General features: G+C 35.9%; 1 pseudogene; it reads left to right on the top strand.

Moving 5' to 3' along the window:
- Positions 1-11,767, top strand: part of LOC107879201 — a 113,429-nt pseudogene extending 101,662 nt beyond the window's left edge.
- Positions 11,768-23,517: the final 11,750 nt, after the last annotated feature.

Below are 23,517 nucleotides of genomic sequence, written 5' to 3'. Positions count from 1 at the left end.
CCAACTAATACTAAACGAAGGGACTATTAAAAAGAGGTAAAGAGTCGTGACTTTTTTTCTAACAATTTCAAAATAGCTAATGAACCAAATACTCTATCTGTTGAAACTGATGAATCAGCTGTTAGAAAATATCAAAACATCTCCTCCAACATACTTTCCATATGTCGCAACAGATAATACATATATTGTATCAGATGTCTTATTTGCTGCATATATATAAACCATCTATTGCAACAGATGATAAATCTATTTTGGCAGACTATTTGTTGCATATTTAATCTATCTTTTACAATAGATGCTAAATCTATTGTGACAGATGGATGATCTGTAGTAATAGCTCAATAATAATGGCTTTTATCGAGTTTCAAACCATTTTGAAAAGGTGAGAAGTAATTAATGTAAAATAAAAAGTTGTGAATTTTCACAGAAAATAAAATGCCACCAGGTTGAATGTAATTAATACAATGGAGCTGAACAGTCCTGCCTTTTGGCCTGACACGTCCAGATTCAATCCTCTATAAATAGGTCCCTCCTTAATCTTCATTCAACTTAAATTTATTTATTTCTTGCATTTTTTCTTTTCGTGTGATATATTCAACCACTTCTCTTCAAAGAGCATATTCCTTTCTCATTGAGGTAAGTTTTTTTTGGGTATAAATTTACTAGTTGGTCTTATATGTTGTATTAAATTTTGGACTTTTTCTTCACATTTGTCAATTCATGCGTGTTCTAGATATGGCTGATCCTTTTTCGAAAATTGCTATTCTACGCGACACAGAGCGGAAACTTTAAAGGCAGGTTAATGACTAGCTGATGGAGTTGGTCATTGTGAGAGCGATGATGTTCAGAGAGATGCAGTGATTGATGAGGGCCCTGCTGCTGCGAGTTGATTGGCCGACTGTCATTACTGATGATGATGATGATAATAATAGTTAGAATGTATTTTTTCTTTTAGCGTATGTATTTTAATTTTTCTATATCGGAGCTATACCTAATGTATTTTATTTTTCATTTAGTGAAAAATTTATTTTAGTCATACTTTGGCATTTTAATTCTTATTCAATTTTCATTCTGTCTATTTCTTCTAATCTAAACATACATATATGTTAACATATCGATGGTCAGAGGAAAAGAGCTATGTTGAATCCAATGGCACTAGCAATTTCAGCTTTTGAATTCTTTCAACAGATGGACCATATGTTGGAACAGATTAGTTATCTGTTGGGTTTCTATCAACAAATTATCCATTTATTTCAACAAATTTGTCATCTGTTGGAGAAAAACATTCCAGTTGTTTGTGCAACTATTGAGAATAATTGTGGTCTGCTGTATTATTTTGTTCATGTTTTGCCTCTTTTTATTGATGCACAAGTTATTAAAAAATATATTTTATATATAATAAATGATAACATTAGCTTCACAACAATGGGTTAAATATATAAAAGTCCACAACAACCAAACAAATAACAACACAAGTTTCTGCAATTACAACGACCAAGGTTGATTACGATTCGGGCATGTAGTTCTTTTGTGGCCAGCACAATTACATATGGATCACTTGTTTCTTCTTGATGAAAATGATTCTCCAATTCCACTCCTCCTCTTATATGACTTTTTCCTAATTTAATAGTGCTCGGGTTAATATATGGAGGAGGTATTAATCTCCCCATAAGCTCTGCTGGAACAACCCAAGATTCTTCAGGAGGCACCAAAGTAATATGTCCACTATATGCCATTTTATATTTTTCCACTGACTAATATGGAGAGGAGTGCTCATAAACTTTAGGTCCATATTTATGACTGTATTGAGCTTGAAACGCTGCCATAGCATAAAGACAAGGTATTTTGTTCAAGTCAAAAACTGTACACGTACAAGATCTTATTTGAAGATTGATCGTGCAGCATCACCAGGACCGGTGATATGGAATTTATAATCTACTACTTTATGAGAGAATAACCTATTCCCCAAACTGATATCTGTTGATATTTTTTTTTTGATTTCGAGAACAAATCAGGTTTTTTTCTGGGCACTTGAAGTACACATGCCTTTCGTTAAAAAATCACTATACTTCTCGCTTATATTTTCAAACATAGCCTTGATGGAAAATTCTCTTTCATCACCAAACAATGAATTCACCGATTCATCTATGTTTGATGTCATAATATTGTACTTATAGAAAAGAATCACTTAGTACGATATCATACTAAACTTGTAAATCAAACAAGACATTAAATTCATAAGAATTACTTATTTACTGGACAGAATGCCCAACTCCATCTCTTGAAACTGACACGTGCGAGAAATTCTACTACCTTGGGATTCACATCTGTTATTTGATTGAAATGGTCTAAAAACTCCTCTCTACTATAAGCTTTAGCTACTCTATAAAAAAGGGTGACGACCCTTTCATTGTGATAGTTGTTTTGAATGTTCTCTCCAAGATGCCTGATGTAACAACCACAGTAAGCTAAAGTCAAGTAAAGTGAACCCATCTTTGGAATACTTGTATGCCTATCTGATACAAAACATAACTCTTTGGTATCTTCAATGTAGCATCACGGTTTTTCAAAATAAATTCCATAAAACGCATCACATTCCTTGTCTGCGACACAAAAAGCGATGGGAAAAATGTGATTCTCCGCATCCTGTGCCTCCATTGCTAGAAGAACTCCGTTATAACTGCTGCTCCAGAAGGTACCATCGACGGCTATGCCTTTTCTCAAATATTGAAAACCTTGAATCCAAGCACCATAGGATACAAAACAGAACTTGAACCTTCCATTTTCATCCAGATGCAATGTCGTCTTACTTCTAGGATTTGTGGACTCAATCATGTAATGGTAAGCATCCGGGACTTCATACCCATTCTCGAGTGTCCCCCTAACCAGGTCCTTGGAAATCCCCATGGCCGTATATACCTTCCAATAACTTACCAGGATACCTAAATCTGTAAGGAGTTAATTGGCCACAACCCTTGTTGAAGGGCCTTTCCGATCGAGGAAACTACTCCCGAAATATTCACCGAGGACCTTTGCCGTAGCTTGAGGATTTTGGCCTGAGATGTGCTCGAACCACATGTGTGATGCTTTTCATGTTTATGAATGACGAATCTGTCAGAACTTTCATACTTCACAGCTCTCAACCACCATTTACGATTCGAGTTAGCACATTCGAAGCAAAAGACACTGCTCGAATTAATCACCTTCTTTATTATGAAATCTTTTTTCAAGCAAAAAAATAAACAAAGTATTAGATAGTTCATTCTTGTCCTTGAATGAAATTCTAATAAAAAATCCGATCCCATCGTCTTGAAGATTTCCAGACTGTGTCGATTGAGTAACACTACACATAATATTGGTCTCATCAACGGATGTAGGTGTTTGATCATCATCTGGATTATTCATGTCTATATCATCCAACCTATTATCAAGGAAGTCTTCTTTTTATTCTTTTCTACATTCTGGTTCTCATTCTCTCTCATATTTTCAACCATGTACACCCTTAACACCGGCCTGGTTGAATCACTTAAATAAGCATGCAACCGAACTTGATCAGTTATCTTAAAAAGCAGTACCCTATGATTTTCAAAGAAGCTATACATGTAGATGATGGCGAGTTCTTTCGGTTAACAATTAAGTCCACAAAAGATGATGATTAAGTTCACAAAATCATCACACGAAACATCACTTTGGACTGTCATAGCTATCGTCTCTAGCATTTCCTCCACCTTCTAATGCCATATATATCAATTGCTTTTCTCGACCCATTGACCATGACAATCCACCCCTATTGTTATTGATCCCTCTATTAGTGGTACCTAAATAAAGTCATTTGTTAAAAAAAATTTGTAGTGATTTCATAGTGTCGTTAATCCCAACTGATGTGTTATCTGTCGCAACAGATTACTTACCTATTAGGATTCATGTTATGCTCCTAAATATCTATTACAACAGATAAAATTCCTATTGGGATTGATGTTAGTACTAAATCACCTTTGAAGTTGATTCTAATAGATGGGTGACATATTGCAATAGATAATTAATATGTTGCGACAGATGACTTACCTGTTGCAACAGGCTAGTAATCTGTTGTAATAGATATTTACCTTGTTGCAACAGAAAACACTTCTGTTGGAATCGTATTTAGGTTCTGTTGTAACATGTTACTAATCTATTGAAACATATATTTATCATGTCACAAGATAACTAATTTGTTGTAACAGATATGTCAAATGTTGTAATAGATGACCCATCTTCTTAGACATGAATCCAATATATCAATCTTTCATTGAAACATATGTCTCATCTATCGCAACAGATGATTTATCTATTTAAATAGATGGATCTTATGTTGGATTCATGATTGGGTTCTATCCATTGTTAGAAAACAACAACACAATAGCAATTACCCAGATGACAAATTCAACTAAAAATCATAATTTGACTTACTAAGGTCTCCTATGAAGTAATGTCAAAGTGGAAAGTGATGTTCGAAATAAAATTTGACCTAAGAAATTGATCAAATAGCAATAGTAGCGGTAACAACAAAAACAACAAATGGTCAACAAGAAGGAGATAAAGATGAGAGTGAAGTAGAAGATGATGATAATGAAACAGAACATGATGAATGAAGCAACAGTAACAATGAACAACAAAAATTACTAAGAGAGAGAAAACAACTGATATGTGAGCAGATGATAACATATTTGAAGCTTTTAACTTTAAATAATTGTAAAGTTTTAAGCAATTTTTGGTTATTTTTTATTGCTTTCTTATGATATTGTAGTTGTAGCAAGGATGGAGGAAAACATAGAAAAGATGAACAAAATAAGTAAAATCTGGTACAACTGAGCTGATATGAGTCTGATGGAATTTCTTGCAAGCCGTCAGAGATGTGGTAAACTACCAGAAAAAGGAATTAGGAAAAATAGTAAAGAAGAGTTGCTGGATGAAGGTGACGACATTCTTAATATGTCATCACAAGTGTGGTAAGCCGTCAGAAGATGCCGTCAAGTGGGACAGAACATGGTGAAATAAGCTCAAGGTCTGATGACTTTTGCTACACGCCGTCACTACTTTGGTAAGTCGTCAGAGGAAATCATTAGAGTGAGGCAGAACAGGTTAAGAAGGCACGACTTCTGAAGACATATCTGAGACGCATTCAGAAGCTTGACTATCAACACCAATATGTCGTCACCTAAATCTGAGCCCAGTTGTGATTTTGTTATTTTATTACCTTAATTAGTCTTTAGTATAAATAGCATCTTTTTGGGTTTCATTCACAACTTTGGAAGCAACTTTTGATATCTTGTAACTTAGTAAAAGGGGAGTTCACTTATTTTTGACTCTCTTAACTTAGAATTTAATTTGCCATCGTTTGATTTAGTTGTGGGAAATTCTTATTGTACTTGAAGGAGAAACAACTTTGAATTTCATCTTTTGTAAGTTCACTTGATTTAAGTTATGAATTTAATCTTTGTTATCTCTTTCTATCTTATGAGCAACTAAAACCCACAACTAGGGTTGTGGGATCTCTGATTATTATTTCATTGATTTAATAGTTGGATTAGGGTTTGAGTGATTGTGGGAACGTCTTGAAATTCTGTTGTTTGAACTTGAATCTATTGGTTGCAAACATTAGGTTATGCCTTAGGTTTTATCTGCTTTTAACGGAGAAATAGACTAGAGGTTGTGAATTATCAACAGGGACTCAGAAGCTACCAACCTTCTATTTAATAATTGATGCCATAACTGTATCAATCTACCTGAGATAACTTCCAGTTGGAAATAGATATGTTATCTAAGTTCGAGAGAATTAGATAATAAATTATCTGGTGAGGTCAAGAGATAAGTCAGATAGTATCATCGGCAGGGATAATCTGATATTCCCACCTATCACGAGAATCATGAACAATTATTATTCAATGGAGATTAATAGTCATAGTGATCACAACCCTAGTTTCTCTATATCATTGATTCAAAATATTGAAATCTAAGTTTTGAGTTCTAAAATAAGTTGAAACGTTAAAATTTGGTTGATTGATAAAAACCCCTATTTTGTCATTTCTTATTATTTATTTGAATTTAACTTGTAGCTATAGTTTCGAACTAGTTTAATCGTCACTCACATTGTTCCCTATGGATTCGACCCCGACTCTGAAGTTGGTTAAATATATTGACGGTGACTGCCTTGCACTTATTTGAGGTGTAAGTTGAGCATTATAAAAAAAGGCGCTGTTGCCGGGGAACAATTTGGCGTATTGAGTTAATTTAGAATTTTAACTTACTTGCTTGAATTCAAACTTGTAAATATTTGTTGTGATTTCCTTTTTTCTCGTGTTAGGTAGATTTTCTTTATTTTTGTTTATTTCTTACTATGGCATCATGGAATGAATGTAATTTTGATGGTTGGAAATCTTATCTGGAAGATCCATGTCCATATTGTGATGGACCCCACTTTTGGAAAGATTATAGATATGCTCCCCGGAGAGAGATGTGTGCAGTATATCCATCCTACTGGGAGTATAATTGTTCTTTATGTGGTGGTCAAAATGGACATTGGAGTGATTTCCCAAATGCCCCTTCCCCCTATTGCGCTAATCCAGGTTCTAGTTCTTCTTATGAGTATGACAGGTCTTATGGTTAAGAAAGGAAGAATGAATCATTGGAAAGGGTGATATTGAAGCTATTCTTTAACTAATGTTCGATCGTATGGACACAACGAATGATACCATATGTGACATACATCAAGACATTAGGGCATTTAATGAGGGAAGAGGAAGGATAGAAGAGATGGATATCAAGGTCAATCATCCAAAACACTTTTCTACATTATGTTTAGATGATATCTTGTCTGTGGAATCATTTAAAATAATGGAAGAGTGTGAGAATAAAGAGAAAGATTCCTATAGTGATGATGAGCTTAATGTTGATCAACCCTTGAAGATTTCCCAACCAACCGAGCCAACCATGAGGGATGATTCCAAGATTGAGGGAATGGTGCTAGAGGCAAAAGAAGAAGCCAAGTCAATCTCCTATGAAGACTCTAGCCTAATTAAAAGTAAAAATGTTGAGAAGATGAATAAAAGTGAGTGTGTAGAGGATGGTGTAAATTTTGAAGTAGGATTTGTTGGGCCACACTCGAAGCATTTTTCCACATTATGTTTAGATAATATCTTGTCTGTGGAATCATCTAAACTAGTGGAAAACTATGAAGATGAGGAACAAGAATCCTATATTCTTTATTTTACACTTGATAAACAACATAAAAATACACCTCACTTTAAGGTCAAGTTGTTTACCATGCATCATTCATTACTCAGCTTCTCAATCTTTGTACCACCTTTCTATGAGTGAGGCAAGAAGATGGACTCTAAGTTGGGGGTGAAATTCATATCTTCAAGATGGAGGAAGAATCTGATTTAGGTCATGCCGTGACGTTAAACTAGGCGCTTCTAGGGAGGCAACCCAAGGTAATTTTTTATTTGTATTCGGATTATGTGATTGACATAATATATTTGCACCCATGGTGCCACAGGTATGTTTCTAAGTCTCTTGTTTTGATTTGATGTATTGGGAACAATGCATGATATTAAGTTGAGGGTGGGGCTACTTGTGGGTGTTGATGTCCTCCTGTGGTTTTTTTTGTCGTGTCTCTTTTCCCTAGAGCCTTGTTCCTAGTAGAGCCGTCATGTTTAGGCGTACTGTGTTTGTTCTGTGATGTGTTGTGGTTAACTGGAGAGAAATAAGTATCTAGAGAAGTTGAAATATTTTTGTTGATTTTTGAGACTGATAAATACCTCTCCATTAGTCTATTTTATAACTGTGTGATATATATTTATATGTGACCACTGTACATTTTGTTATGGTATTAGTACTAGTGACATGATATCCACTGTTAAACAATCGCATGAACCGAATAGATAGTATCTTGTGATGCACCTTTGTGCCATGTGTGTGAGAGATACTACTTAGTTCCCTTTGTGTGTTAAATCCAGAACTTACCCAGTTAGTCTTACCTTGGTTGAAAGATAGGGGTTAGGAAAGGATCATAGACCGTTTTGATTTTTAAGTCACTTTTTGCCTAACTGACCTTCCTTGTATGCATGATATCTCTTGATCCCTGATCCTCCTTGGACACTGTGCACCTAGACTTAGGTAAACAACCTAAGTTGAGGGTGGCTATCATACGGGTGCGTCATGTAAATTGAGTCTGAAGAAAGGTAGAATAAAAGAAAAAGAATAAGTGAAAAAAAATAAAAAGCTCGATGGTGTGGAAGAAGAATAAGAAAAGAAAAAGAATGAAAAAGAAAAGCCACATCCATCTGGAATAATGTGTAATCAAGAAAAGGAGAAAAAAATGAAAAAGGTTAATAAGTGAACCCTCAAACTTAAGGTAGTGCCAAGGAGGCTTAGTCACTCTAAATTCCATTGAATATCATACCAACCCTTAGTCTACATTACAAGCCAAAGAAAAGACCTATAGTGATCCTAACTTACCTGTCTGGACATCTTGGTAATGAAAATAAGGGCAAGCGTATGGTATTTGACATGGATTGCTTTCTAAGAGTGAGTGTCTCTTGACCGTCCCCGCATTGACATGCTTGAGTTCATATATGAGTCAGGATGGACTTCTTTGTTATAAGGGCACATCAGTTGCATTGCTAGCTGTTAACTTGTTTGGATAGTGTAATATTGGTACATGTACGGTTGTTGTTGCTGAATTGATGCCATATCTTGATTTCTTTGGGTCACATTGTTAATCTTCATGGATATGCACAATTGAATTGAACGTGGAGAGTGGCATGAGTTTTGAGCTAAACTTGATAATCAACTGTGATAGGTATCTTATGTGTCTCTTGATTAAGCATCGTAGTATGGTGTTATATAGTTGCTTGATGACAAACAATTGTTTTAAGTTGAGGATGTTGATGTGTGAGCAAATGCAAACACATTTGAGGCTTTTACCTCTAAATAACTGCAAAGTCTTAAGCAACTTTTGGTTATTTTTTATCATTTTCTTGTGATATTGTAGTTGTAGCAAGGATGGGAGGAAAGCATAGGAAAGATGAACAAAATAAGTAAAATCTAGTACAAGTGAGTTGATATAAGTCTGACGTCATTTCTTGCAATTTGTTAGAGATGTGGTAAGCTACTAGAAAAAGGCATTAGGAAGAACAGTGAAAAAGAGTTGTTGGATGAAGGTGACGACATTCTCAATATGTCATCACAAGTGTGGTAAGCCGTCAGAAGATGCCGTCAAGTGGGACAAAACATGGTGAAATAAGCTGAAGTTCTGACGACATTTGCTACACGCCGTCACTCCTCTGGTAATCCATTTGAGGACATCGTCAGAGTGAGGTAGAATAGGTTAAGAAGGCACGACTTCTGAAGACATATCTGAGACGCCGTCAGAAGCCTGACGATCAACACCAATATACCGTCACCTAAATTCGAGACCAACTGTGATTTTGTTATTTTATTACCTTAATTAGGCTTTAGTATAAATAGCATCTTTTAGGGTTTCATTCACAACTTCGGAAGCATCTTTTGACATCTTGTAACTTAGTAAAAGAGGAGTTCACTTGTTTTTGGCTCTCTGAACTTAGAATTCAATTTTCTATCCTTTGATTTAGTTGTGGGAAATTCTTATTGTACTTGAAGGAGAAACAACTTAGAATTTCATCTTTTGTAAGTTCACTTGCTTTAATTTATGAATTTAATCTTTGTTATCTCTTTCTATCTTATGAGCAACTAAAACCCACAACTAGGGTTGTGGGATCTATGATTATTATTTCATTGATTTAATAGTTGGATTAGGGTTTGAGTGATTGTGGGAACGTCTTAAAATTCTGTTGTTTTAACTTGAATCTATTGGCTGCAAACATTAGGTTATGCCTTAGGTTTTATTTTCTTATAATAGAGAAATAAACTAGAGGTCATGAATTATCAACAGGGACTAAGAAGCTACAAACCTTCTGTTTAATGATTGATGCCGTAACTGGATCAATCTACCTGAGATAACATCCGGTTGAAAATAGATATGTTATCTAAGTTAGACAAAATTAGATAATAAATTATCTGGTGAGGTCGAGAGATAAGTCGTATAGTATCATCGGCAGGGATAATCTGATGTTCCCACTTATCACGAGAATCATGAACAATTATTATTCAATGGAGATTAATAGTCATAGTGATCACAACCCTAGTTTCTCTATATCATTGATTCGAAATATTCAAATCTAAGTTTTGAGTTCTAAAATAAGTTGAAACGTTAAAATTTGTTTGATTGATAAAAACCCCTATTTTGTCTTTTCTTATTATTTATTTGAATTTAACTTGTAGCTATAGTTTCGAACTAGTTTAATCGTCACTCACGTTGTTCCCTATGGATTCGACCCCGACTCTGAAGTTGGTTAAATATGTTGACGACGACCGCCTTGCACTTATTTGAGGTGTAAGTTGAGCGCTATCAACAACAATGGGTGAGAAGAGAGCGTCCATTTTTCGTTATATAGGCTAACATTTGGATCAAAGTGTAAATTTAAAAAAACTTTTGGGATATGTTCAAACTTCCCCAACTTCTTTAATTCATAATAAAGTAATTGTCACCTCTACCTAATAATTAAACTTGTGTCACCTATACCTTATTTTAAAACTCTTTTGTCACTTATAGCCCAAAGCCCCATTTAAGTGTATTAAATTTTGTATCCATTATTTATGCAAGAGAGAGATGCTTCCTGATGGGATATTATGTGCGTCAAAAGACTCACTCCTCAATCACCAAAGCTGCATGAATGTACAGACTGGATTTTGAAACGATCAACACATCAGCAAATGGAGAGATGACTTATTCTGATTTAAGAGAAAAATTGTTTCAAAATAAGGATAAACCAGCCATTATAAATGTCATGATTGGTATATATATGGTTACTCTAACCTCTATCATTTTTCTTTTTTCTTTTATGTACTTATTCCTCTTCAACTTTTCTCTTATAATGATTCTTTTCGTTGTAGGTACTACCTTCAAAGGAGCTATTGATAACATTGATGTTATTCTTGAGTGTATTGTGGCTATGTCACAAGATATATTTTGCATCCACTATGATGCAGCATTATGTGGTCTTATATAACTCTTAAAATCCACATAGAAACATTCTAATTATTCTTTATACAATTTGAATAGATGATTAGTTTCAAAAAGCCAATTGGAAGGGTCACAATTTCTGGTCACAAGTTTTAAGGATGCCCAATGGCTTGTAGAGTCCAAATAACAAGAAAAAGATACATCAATAATGTCTCAAGAAATGTGGAGTACATTGCTTCTGTAGATGCCACTATTTCTGGTAGTTGTAACGGTTTACACTCCAATTTTCTTATGGTATAGTTTGAGCGCAAAAGGTCAAATTGGCCTACAGAAAGATGTCAAAAGATGCCTCGACAATGCCAAATATTTGAAAGATCATCTTCAACAAGCAGGGATATAAGTGTCATGCTAAATGAGCTTAGCATCATAGTTGTACTTGAAAGGCCTCGTGACCATCAGTTTGTCCGTCATTGGCAACTTTCATGTGTCAAATATATGGCACATGTTACCGTGATGCCAGGCATTACCCCAGAAATGCTTAACAATTTCTTCACTGAACTAGTGCAACAAAGAAAACTATGGTAAGAAGATGGAAAAGCCGAGCCTCCTTGTGTTGCAGATGATATTGGTGCTCAAAATTGTGCATGCTCTTTTCATAAAATTGACTACATTAGTCCTTAGAAGGTAAAGAAGGACAAGATCATATAGTAATTTAATTTGTTGCTATTAATATGTCTTCCAATCCATAGAGATGGCATTTTGTAACTCTTCATTAGTTCATTCTTTTATTTCAACACTGAAAGTGAATTGCATACGTGATCGTAATGACATAAATGAAACATTTATTAATCAAAAAGTCTTTAAACTCTTTTATGATCTTTGTGTAACATCAGCTTACTATTAATTTGTGATTAAAATAAGATTATGCTTGTAGGAAACTGAGATGTACATACACACATAAATATTGTTCGTCCAAATATATATACAAAATAATTAGATAGATATTTTAAGAAAAAAAAATACTAATTTGTTTAACTGTCTTTCTTCCACAAGGGGGAAGAACAGTAGTTGTTTGTTTGCATTAAGTTCTGGTTTATCATAATATAAATTATGAGTGGATCAACCACGGACAAAGTCTCAAAACTACATGCAACTTGATCACTAGTTGAGAGAAAAGTGTCTAGGCTTCATGATCCCTTAGTCTTTGACATTGAAATAGTTTGGTGGTTCTGAAAAGGCCACCAACGCCCTTCAAAGATAGTTGGAGGAGGATAAAAAACTTATATCCAATGTAGTAAAGGGAAGTCCAATGTAATGAAGCTCTAGGGGCTATTATACCCAACTAGTCAAGTGTAGAGCTTTTCATGTGTGTCTTGTATTAATTAATAAAATTGTATGTAATAGGATAAAATTATTTAAAAATAGCAATTAACAAATAAAATAAATAAACATCAAATAAAAGAAAAAAAAAACAAAAAAGAGAAATACTTATCTTATGAACCATATAAGTACATATAGTAAGTGTTGTGCTTATTAAAACAATCAAATAGATAGTGTATTGTACTTTCATTGTAAGATATTGTAGCAAGAATCCTTGTACTTCATGATCAAAATATATGTGACTTGCAAGTATTTAACTCTTTTTCTTATAGTATGAGATAATTCTAAGTGTTTTTATTCATGTGGAATTCATATAGTTTTCATATTTTATAATAGGTAGAACAATTGAATGGGTTTTAGAGGTTCTATACAAATTTATATATATACTCCTATTAAGAAGATGTTTTAAAGTACTTATAGTAAAACTTATCCTACGACAGCGGATTATTAGATATTTTTTAATTTAAATGATAAGTTTAATATCAAAAGATTTAAAAGACTACACACATCTTTAATTTAAGATCATAATATCCAAAAATCTCTTTATATTTCTTAAATTCACGCTTCATTAAAAAATAAATTAAGTGCTTAATTTGAGAAAAAGAATACAACAAAAGTTTTCCTCTTTAATCAAGTCCAAACAAAGATCAAATTTAATGTCTCTTCTAAAGCCCTAAAAAAGGTTGCTTATGATCTTGCATTTGTCAATTTTTGCAGCTCATAATTTGCGATCCCCTACTACAATTCTTGAGGCAACCTTCTTTGAGGTTTGGGCTGTAGGTGACAAAAGAGTTTTAAAATGAAGTGTAGGTGACACAAGTCTTAATTATTGAGTGGATGTGACAATTACTTTATTATGGATTAAGAAAGTTGGGTAAGTTTGAGAATAGCCCAGAAGTTTTTAAATTTACACTTTGATCCAAATGTTTACCTAATATAATGGGAAACAACAGAAAAAAACGTCTTTCTCTCTCTTCTCATCCATTGTTGTTTTCTCTCTCTTAGCAATTTTTATTGTTCATTATTGCTATTGCTTTATTCATCATCTTCTGCTTCATTATCATCATCTTCTACTTCATGATCATTTTTATCTTCTTCTTGTTGACAATTGGCGTTGTTGTTGTTGTTGTTACCGCTACTGTAGCTATTTGATCAATTTCTTAGGTCAAATTTTGTTTTGTACATCACTTTTCACTTTGGCATTACTTCATAGGAGACTTTGGTAAGTCAAATTATGATTTTTAGTTGAATTTGTCATCTGGGTAACTGCTATTGTGCTATTTTTCCAACAATAGATAGAACTCGATCATGAATCCCACAGAAGAGCCATCTATTTAAATAGATAAATCATCTGTTGTGACAGATAAGACATCTGTTTCAATGGAAGACTGATATGTTGGATTTATTTAGCCATAACATGAATCGAACAAATGGGTCATCTATTTCAATAGATAATTTATCTATTTAAATAGATTAGTTATCTGGTGCAATGTGATAAATATCTGTTGCAACAGATTATTAACCTATTGCAACAGTACCTGAACTAGTTATCAACAGAAGTGTTGTCTGTTACAACAGGGTAAATATCTGTTTCAATAGATTATTAACCTATTGCAACATAACCTGAACTTTTCAACAGATGGTAAATATTTGTTGTAATATATTAGTAACCTGTTGCGATAGAACCTGACCTCGATTCCAATAGATCATCGTCTATTACAGCAGCTAAGTCATCTGTCACAACAAGTTAATTATCTGTTGCAACATGTCACTCATCTATTGGAATTGCTTCAAAGGTGCCTTGGTACTATAATATCAATCCCAACAGATATATAGTCTATTGCAACATATGATTCACCTGTTACAATAGATGACTCTTCTATTGAAATCAACTTCAGAAGTGTAACATGAATCCCAACAGGTAAGTAATTTGTTGAGACTGATTACACATCTGTTGGGATTCATTTACGACACTATGAAATCACTATTAACTTTTTTAACAAATAACTTTGTTTAGGTACCACTAATGGAGGAATCAATAACAATAGTGGTGGATTGTCATGGTCAATAGATCGAGAAGAGCAATCGATATGTATGGCATTGGAGCGAGGGTGAAATGCTAGAGACGATAGCTATGACAGTCTAAAGTGATATTTCTTATAATGATTTTGTGAACTTAATCATCAGTTATTGTGGACTGAAATGTCAATCGGAAGAACTCGTCATCAGCTACATGCATAGCTCCTTTAAAAATCAGAGTGTACTGCCTTTGAAGATAACCGATCAGGTTGGGTTGCATGCTTATCTTAGAGATTTATCAAGGTCAATGTTAAGGGTGCATACGGTTGAAAAATTGAGAGAGAATGAGAACCAGAATATAGAAGAAGAAGAATAACAAGACATTTTTCATGATAGGTTGGATGATCTAGACATGAATATTCCAGATGGTGATCAAACACCTATGCCCGTTGATGCGACCAATATGATGGGCAGTTCTTCATAATCGACACAGTCTGGAAATCTTCAAGATAACGGGACCAGTTGTTTTTTTGGAATGTCATTCAAGGTTAAGAATGAACTATCTACCACTTTGTTTATTTCTTGCTTGAAAAAATATTTCAGATTAAAGAAGGTGATTAATTCGAGAAGTATCTTTTGATTCAAATGTGATAATCCGAACTGCAAGTGATGGGTGAAAGTGGTAAAGTATGCATGTTCTGACAGATTTGTCATTCATAAAAATGAAAAGCATCACGCGTGTGGTTCAGAGCATATCTCGGGCCAAAATCCTCACACCACGACAAAAGTCCTCTGTAACGACCCAGAAAATGGGTTCCGAAGCATCACACGGTGGTTGAGGCTACGAGTAACCCCAATCTAACCCTTTGAGCCATTTTCATTCAGTTCAACACAAATCAATGGTGTTTCCATAAATAACCCTCAAATATGAACAGAGTAATCATCGTCCAAGAATAAAAAAATTTCAGAAAGATAACAAAATACGACTTATTAGTCAACTCCCAACATCTATACTAGTCTGACAATCCTCTAAGAAAATCAATAAAACCAGCGAGCCATTGAGACATGCCCCAACTGACTCATACTCAGTTATCAAATATAAATGATTCCGTGAAACCAATATCAGACATCATCTCCTCAGAACATGAGGACTCACCACAACAGAGAATGTAGAACAGCGTGCCCGAAGAATCACTGTCAAACCTGGAACTGAGCACCTGAACCTATATTCCGAGAAAATGCAGCCCACATCCGAAGATGTGGGTTAGTACCATGGAAAGGAACTGAGTATATGGGGGTGTATGCAGTTGTATAAACATCATCATCATAAATATTTATAAGAAATATGCAGGATGTATGAAAGATTTACATAGCCCAAAGAAAATCATCATAATCATGAGAGGATGAAATAAGTACAATAACACATATGAGTCATCATATAATTTGTCAATCACTTTTAGTTCATCAAGAATATCAATTCTCATAATGTAAAACTCATTTAGAGGTTCTTGAAGTTCGATGTAGGAGCTTAGAATTTTCTTTTTGAGGGAATTTGATGAAATAAAACATATAATGCTTCTAATAGGCTTTAATATAGGGTTTGGATGGATTTTGGGTGAGGAGGAATGACCAAAACGCCCCTAAAAATCAAATAAATCTCGAATCTGTCCTTAGGTGGACTGTTTTGGTAGTTTGAAGTAGATCAACCATAACATTTTACTTCGATATCCACATTGGATGAAACCAATTTCATTAGAAAGAGGACTCTCATATATTTCCATTAATATATAGTATCTCACCCAGATTATTGTGTACGAGGAGTTATGATTGTTTGAAGTTGACCCAAAAATTTGCTTTTGATATGCTGAAGTAGATTGACCATAACTTTTTGGTCTGATAGACAAATTGGATGAAACAAATTTCATTGGAAAGAGGACTCACAGAGCTTTCTTTTGATATATAGTAGATCACCCTAATCGTTATGTACATGGAGTTATAATCATTTAAAATTGGAGAAACAATACGCCAGGCCTCAGTACTTTTTCCTGCACATTTTACTGTTCACTACTATTCATGGTTCGATTGGAATGTTCATAACTCGTCGCTCGGGTATCCGTTTTGAATGATCCACATATCTTTAGAAAGATTATTCGATACTCTACGCAATGGTGGGTCATAATCTAAGACCTTCCGCACGAAAAATTTATAATTCATTCTAGAAGATAGAACCCAACACGTTTACGCAGAAAATTTCAATGAAAAATTTCCCAGGGTATTACATCATCCCCCCCTTGGAAACATTCATCCTCGAATAACGCTAGACATGCCAAGATTAGATAGGTAATAGAGCATACAGCTGAAACCATTCGTTAGACTCATCACCGTGTCATTTCTCACTTCGAATGCAACATAGAATGCATAAATTCAAGAAACTTCAGCTGAACACATAATAAATGACAGCTGAACTACTGCAACTTTTATCAAAAGTGCATGATTTAGGAAAGAACGGTACCTTCGGCTTGATCGGAGTTCGTAAAAAATTAGTGCGGGTACTTGAATCGCATATCCGCCTCAGCTTCCCAAGTTGCACCCTCAACAGATTGGTTTCGCCACAACACCTTGACCAAGGGAACTTCTTTGTTCCTTAGTCTTCGGACACTGAAATCAAGAATCTCAACAAGAATCTAATTAAAAGAAAGATTTTCTTGAATGTTAGCACTCGCAGAGGAATCCACTACCACAGCATCGCTAATATGCTTTCTAAGCATGGAGACATAGAATATTAGATGAACAGAGGACAACTCGGAAGGCAACTCGACCTCATAAGCTACCTTACCAACACGACCAAGAATTTTGTAAGAACCAACATAACGGGGACTAAGCTTCCCCTTCTTTCCAAATCTCTTCACCCCTCTCATGGGTGAAATTTTCAGATACACTAGGTCACTAACTTCAAACTCAAGGTCTTTCCTTCTAACATCCGCATATGACTTCTTACGACTCTGCGCAGTTTTTAACCTTTCCCTAATCAACTTAACTTTTTCCATAGCCTCAAATACCGAATCAGGACCTCTCACAGCCGCTTCACTCACCTCGAACCAACCTATGGGTGATCTACACTTCCTCCCATATAAGGCTTCAAACGGACCCATGCCAATTCTAGAGTGGAAACTGTTATTGTAAGCAAAATCTATCAATGGTAAGTGATCATCCCAACTTCCCTTAAAGTCAAGTGCATAAGCTCTCAACATATCCTTTAAGGTTTGGATGGTCCGCTCAGCCTGACCATCGGTCTATGGATAAAAGCAGAACTCAAAAGCACTTGGGTACCAAGACGCTTCTGAAAAGCTTTCCAAAATTGTGAAGTGAACTGAGTACCCCTATCCGAAATAATAGACAAGGGAACTCCATGCAGTTTGACTAACTTTCAGATATATAATCTAGCATAATCCTCAGCAGTATATGAAGTATGAACAGGCAAGAAATGATCATACTTAGTAAACCTATCAACCACAACCCAAATGGAATCATGATGGCGTCAGGAAGGAGGTAAACCAATCACGAAGTCCATATTTATCTCTTCCCACTTCCAGGTGGGAATACTAAACTCTTGCATCATACCACCAGGTCTTTGGTGTTCAACCTTAACCTGTTGGCATGTTGCACACTTAGCTACAAATGCTGCTATATCTTTCTTTATGCCACTTCACCAATATATTTCCTGCAAATCTCGGTATATCTTAGTGGCACCAGGATGAATAGAGTACCGCACCCCATGCACTTCATCCATAATCCTCTGTCTCTGATCATCAACATTCCGGACACACAATCTACCTTGCAATCTCAACACACCATCTCCCCCTTGGGAGAAAACCTCTACTCTTTTGTCCTTGACTGACTCTTTCAGTCTGACCAAACTAGCATCTAAGTATTGCTTTTCCTTCACTTCTGAAACCAAGGAGGATTCAGAACTACTCTGAACCCCTATACTACCTTCAGTAGAGTCAAATAACCTAACCCCCAATCTATCCAAATGATGTACATCACGAGCCAACTCTTTTTTACCTTCTACCACATGCGAAACACTACCCATGGACACTGTACTTAGGGCATCCACCATAAAATTGGCCTTGCCCAGATGGTACAACACACTCATATCATAGTCCTTTAATAATTCTAACCATCGTATCTGCCTAAGATTCAATTCTCTCTGGGTAAACGCATACTGCAGACTCTTATGATCAGTGAAAACATTAACATAGACACCATACAAATAGTGTCTCCAGATTTTCAAAGCAAACACAACAGCAGCCAACTCAGGGTCATGGGTGGGGTAAGTTTTCTCATGGGGTTTCAACTGTCTAGAAGCATAAGCTATCACCTTACCCTTCTGCATCAATACGCAACCCAACCCAACTCTCAAAGCATCATAGTACACCACAAAACCATCAACACCATCAGGCAAAGTCAAAAATAGGGGCTGAAGTGAGTCGAGTCTTCAACTCCTAAAAACTCTTCTCACAAGATTCGGACCATAAGAACTTCACTTTTTTTTGGGTCAACCGAGTCATAGGAGATGCTATAGAGGAGAAACCCTCAACAAAATAGTGGTAATAGCTAGCTAAACCCAAGAAACTTTAGATATCAGGTAGAGAAATAGGTCTAGGCCAATTTCTAACAGCTTCGGTCTTTTGGGGATCAACTCTAATACCCTCAGAAGAAATGATACGACCTAGAAAAGCAACTGAACTTAGCCAAAACACACACTTACTGAACTTGGCAAAAACTTGTGATCTCTAAGGGTTTTCAAGACAGTTCGGAGATGATCAGAATGTTCATCCTTACTACGGGAGTACACAAGTATATCATCGATGAACACTATGACAAACATATCCAGATATGGTCTGAACACTCGATTCTTGAGGTCCATGAAAGCTGCTGGGGCATTAGTTAACCCGAAAGACATAACAAGAAACTCAAAATGGCCATAACAAGTTTGGAAAGTGGTTTTTGGGATGTCACACTCCCTAACTTTGAGTTGATGATAGCTGGAATGAAGGTCTATCTTTGAGAAATAACTTGCACCTTGCAATTGGTCAAACAAATCATCTATTCTCGGAAGAGGGTACTTATTTTTTACGGTGACTTTATTCATTTGGCGGTAATCAATGCACATACGCAAAGAGCCATCTTTCTTTCTTAAAAACAACATAGGAGCACCCCAAGGAGAAACACTGAGCCTTATAAAACCCTTATCTTGTAGATCTTTGAGTTGCTCTTTCAACTCCTTAAGTTCTGCAGGGGCCATACGGTAAGGAGAAATAAAAATGGGCTGAGTATCCGGAAGAAGATCAATCCCGAACTCTATCTCTCTATCAGGAGGTATCCCTGGGAGATCATCACGAAAGACATCACAAAACTCATTGACGACGTTAACAGACTGGAGATTTAGAGTCTCAGACTTAGTGTCTTTGACTCTAACCAAATGGTAAATATACCCCTTGGAAATAAGCTTTCTAGCTTTGAGGTAAGAGATAAAATGACTCTTGGGTGACATAGAATTCCCAGACCACTCAAACACAAATGCACTCGAAAACCAAAACTTGACCACTTGAGTCTAACAATCAATAGAGGCATAAGAAGAATATAGCCAGTCCATACCCAGAATCACATCAAAATCTACCATGTCTAACTCAATCAGATCAGCCAACAAGACCCTATAAAGAACGGTAACAAAAATCTTTTTATACACTTTCTAGGCAACAATCGAATTACCCACTGGGGTAGAAACTAGGATAGGCTAAGCAATAATCTCAGGACTCATTTCAAAATTCACAGCAATCAAAGGTGTAACATATGAGAAACTGGATCCATTATCCAAAAAAGCATACACATCAAATTGAAATATACAAAGTATACCAGTAATAAAATTGGGAGAGTCCTCCTGTTCCTGGCGGGATGGTAAAGTATAGAATCTATTCTGGTGCTGCCCGTCGGTATTGCTAGAAGAGGCGCCCTGAGCTGAGGCTGGGTGAGTCATTAATATCGAAGCACTAATAGTCTGAGTCTGGGTCTGAGAGCGATAGTTACGACGCCCTTGTCCATCCTGTGGAAAATCTCTAACTCTGTGACCCATGTCACCACACCGGAAACAACCCCTCTTCTCACCCCGACACTGACCCAAAAGAACCCTACCACACTTAGGACATAGGGGATGATTTGACTTACTGGCAGTACTGTACTGGGACCTGGATGCATATGACCTGCTACCTTGATCCTGCCTGCCTCTAGGCATAGGAGCACTAGCAGATGATGGTGCTGACATAGACAAACGATCCTGATACTGAGGGCGATTCCCTCCCTGCGATCTAGTCTGACCCTGTCCGTGCTGCTCGAACCTGGCTCTCTTATTCCCTCTTATTCTATCTCTCTTCTTAATCTTATCTAACTCAATCTGTTGGGCATGAGTCATTAGCCTAGAAAGATTCGTCTCACTATTCAGCATAGCAGACCTACACTCCTTAACCACATAACGAGACACTTCAGTCAAAAACTTACTCATACTAGCCTGATGATCAGCCACTAAGTCAGGAGCATACTTGGACAACTGATTGAACTTTAGAAAGTACTCCGTAACAGTCATAAAACCGTACCGCAGGTTCATAACTCTTCTATCTTCACCTCCCTCATCTCCAAAGAGAAAAACTTATCCACGAATGGATCTTGGAACTCTTGCCAAGTTATAGGGATAGCTCCCTCACCTCTACCTTTCCTTCAAGAAATAATCCAGTCATAAGCAAGGTTTTTCAACCTATACGCAGCCAAATCCACACTATGTTCCTCAGATATATGCATCACCTAAGTAATCTTCCGCACTTCCTCTAAAATCAACCGTGGATCCTCATCAGACTTGGACCTATAGAATTCCGGCGGATTCATCCGCATGAAGTCACAGATCCTGGCAGCAGCTGAATCACCTCCCTCTATTGTGGAGCTGGGGCCAGGTTGGCCCGACTATTTGCAGTAACAGCTTGGGCCAGCGCCTGAAAGGCTACCCGAAATTCAGCATGTGACACGTTTTCATTCAATGGGTTAGCGGGTTGAGGTTGCCGACTATTATTATTTCTTCTCGCTCGACGTGGAGGCATATTGCTAAAAGAGGAAAGCATGAATCAATAGCAGAGAGAGACGCTTTAAGCACGATAGACACCGATGATCAAGACTCTACTTAACGTGGCTTGTTAGACTCCCTAGGACACCTTAAAACCTTAGGCTCTAATACCAAGTTTATAACGCCCTAGAAAATGGGTCTCGGAGCGTAACACGGTGCTTGAGGCTACGAGTAGCCCCAAGCTAACCCTTTGAGCCATTTTCATTCAGTTCAACACAAATCAATAGGGTTTTTATAAATAACCCTTAAATATGAACAGAGTATCATCTTCCAAGAATAAAAGAATTTCAGAGAAGCAACAAAATATGACTTATTAGTCAACTTCCAACATCTATACTAGTCTGACAAACCTCTAAGAAAATTAATAAAACCAGCGAGCCATTGAGACATGCCCCAACTAACTTATACTGAGTTATCAAATGTAAATGATTTTGTTAAACCAACATCAGACATCATGTCCTCAAAACATGAGGACTCACCACAACAGAGGATGTAGAACAGCGTGCCTGAAGAATCACTGTCGAACATGAAACTGAGCACCTAAACCTACATTCCAAGAAAATGCAGCCCACATCCGAAGATGTGGGTCAGTACCTTGGAGAGAAACCGAGTATATGGGGTGTATGCAGTTGTATAAATATCATTATCATAAATATTTATAAGAAATATGGAGGATGTATGAAAGACTCACATAGCCCGAAGAAAATCATCATAATCATGAGAGGATGAAATAAGTACAATAACACATGTGAGTCATTATATAATTTGTCAATCACTTTCAGTTCATCAAGAATATCAATTCTCATAATGTAAATATCATTTAAATCTTTCAAAAGAATAACTTTCACAATTCCACTTTCAAATCAATTCACCATTCACCATAGACATAAGGAAACACACACACTAGGAGATCCTATAACCGACATAAACCATGTGAGCTACATGGAGTACAACGTACAACCCACGTTGAAGAGAGTCATCCTATCCTTGCCATCAGAGTAGGACTATTGATATCAATTCAACATAAACTAGTGATCACTATATAAATCAGCTTCAGTCTCATTCCTATGGGGGCACGTAGTTCTAGGGAAGTAAGGTCGCTTTATACCTCCCACTCAGTGCTAAAGATTTCTTCCAGACTTAGCTCAGATCATTTCAAAGACAATCCACAACAAAACAATTTCAGTAATATATAAATAAACAGCGGGAGCCATTATGCTTCCCATCTATCAAAATCAACCACATTGTGGATTTCCTTCACACTCGAGTTAAAAATAACTCCATTAAGACCAAAAGTTCAAATCATTCAAAATATCTCAAATATTCAACATCAACGTGCTTATAACACACACTTTCTTAAAAAACATAATTTCTAATGGTGATTCACGATCTAAATATCAAAATCATAATAAATATCATTCAAGATTCATGCTTTATATCTCCACATATGTAAATTCATCTTTCAAAATCATAAACATCAAGATTTCATAATAATCATCATAAGATATGGGTTCATGCTTCAAATTCATAAAAAATCAAATAAAAATCATGCCTTTGTAAAAAAAATTACTTTTGGGCACAAGAACAAAAGAGAGTTCTTGTTGAAAAACCACACATACCTTGAATAATGAACTTTAGATCGATACTCATTTTTAAGTTGTTAATCGTGCCTTTGAATGATGGTTTTGGATTTCTTGAACTAGGAACTTGGAATCTTGAATAAATTTGCAGAATTAATGGTGAACTTTGGAGGTTCTTGAAGTTGGATGTAGGAGCTTAAGGTTTTCTTTTTGAGGAAATTTGATAAAATATAATATATAATACTTTTAATAGGCTTTAATATAGGGTTTGGACAGATTTT

This window comes from Capsicum annuum, chromosome 8, assembly GCF_002878395.1.
Source record: "Capsicum annuum cultivar UCD-10X-F1 chromosome 8, UCD10Xv1.1, whole genome shotgun sequence".
In the NCBI taxonomy this organism is placed as follows: Eukaryota; Viridiplantae; Streptophyta; class Magnoliopsida; order Solanales; family Solanaceae; genus Capsicum; species Capsicum annuum.
The sequence above is the reverse complement of the archived record's forward strand: the minus strand, read 5'-3'. Positions and strand labels throughout refer to the sequence as shown.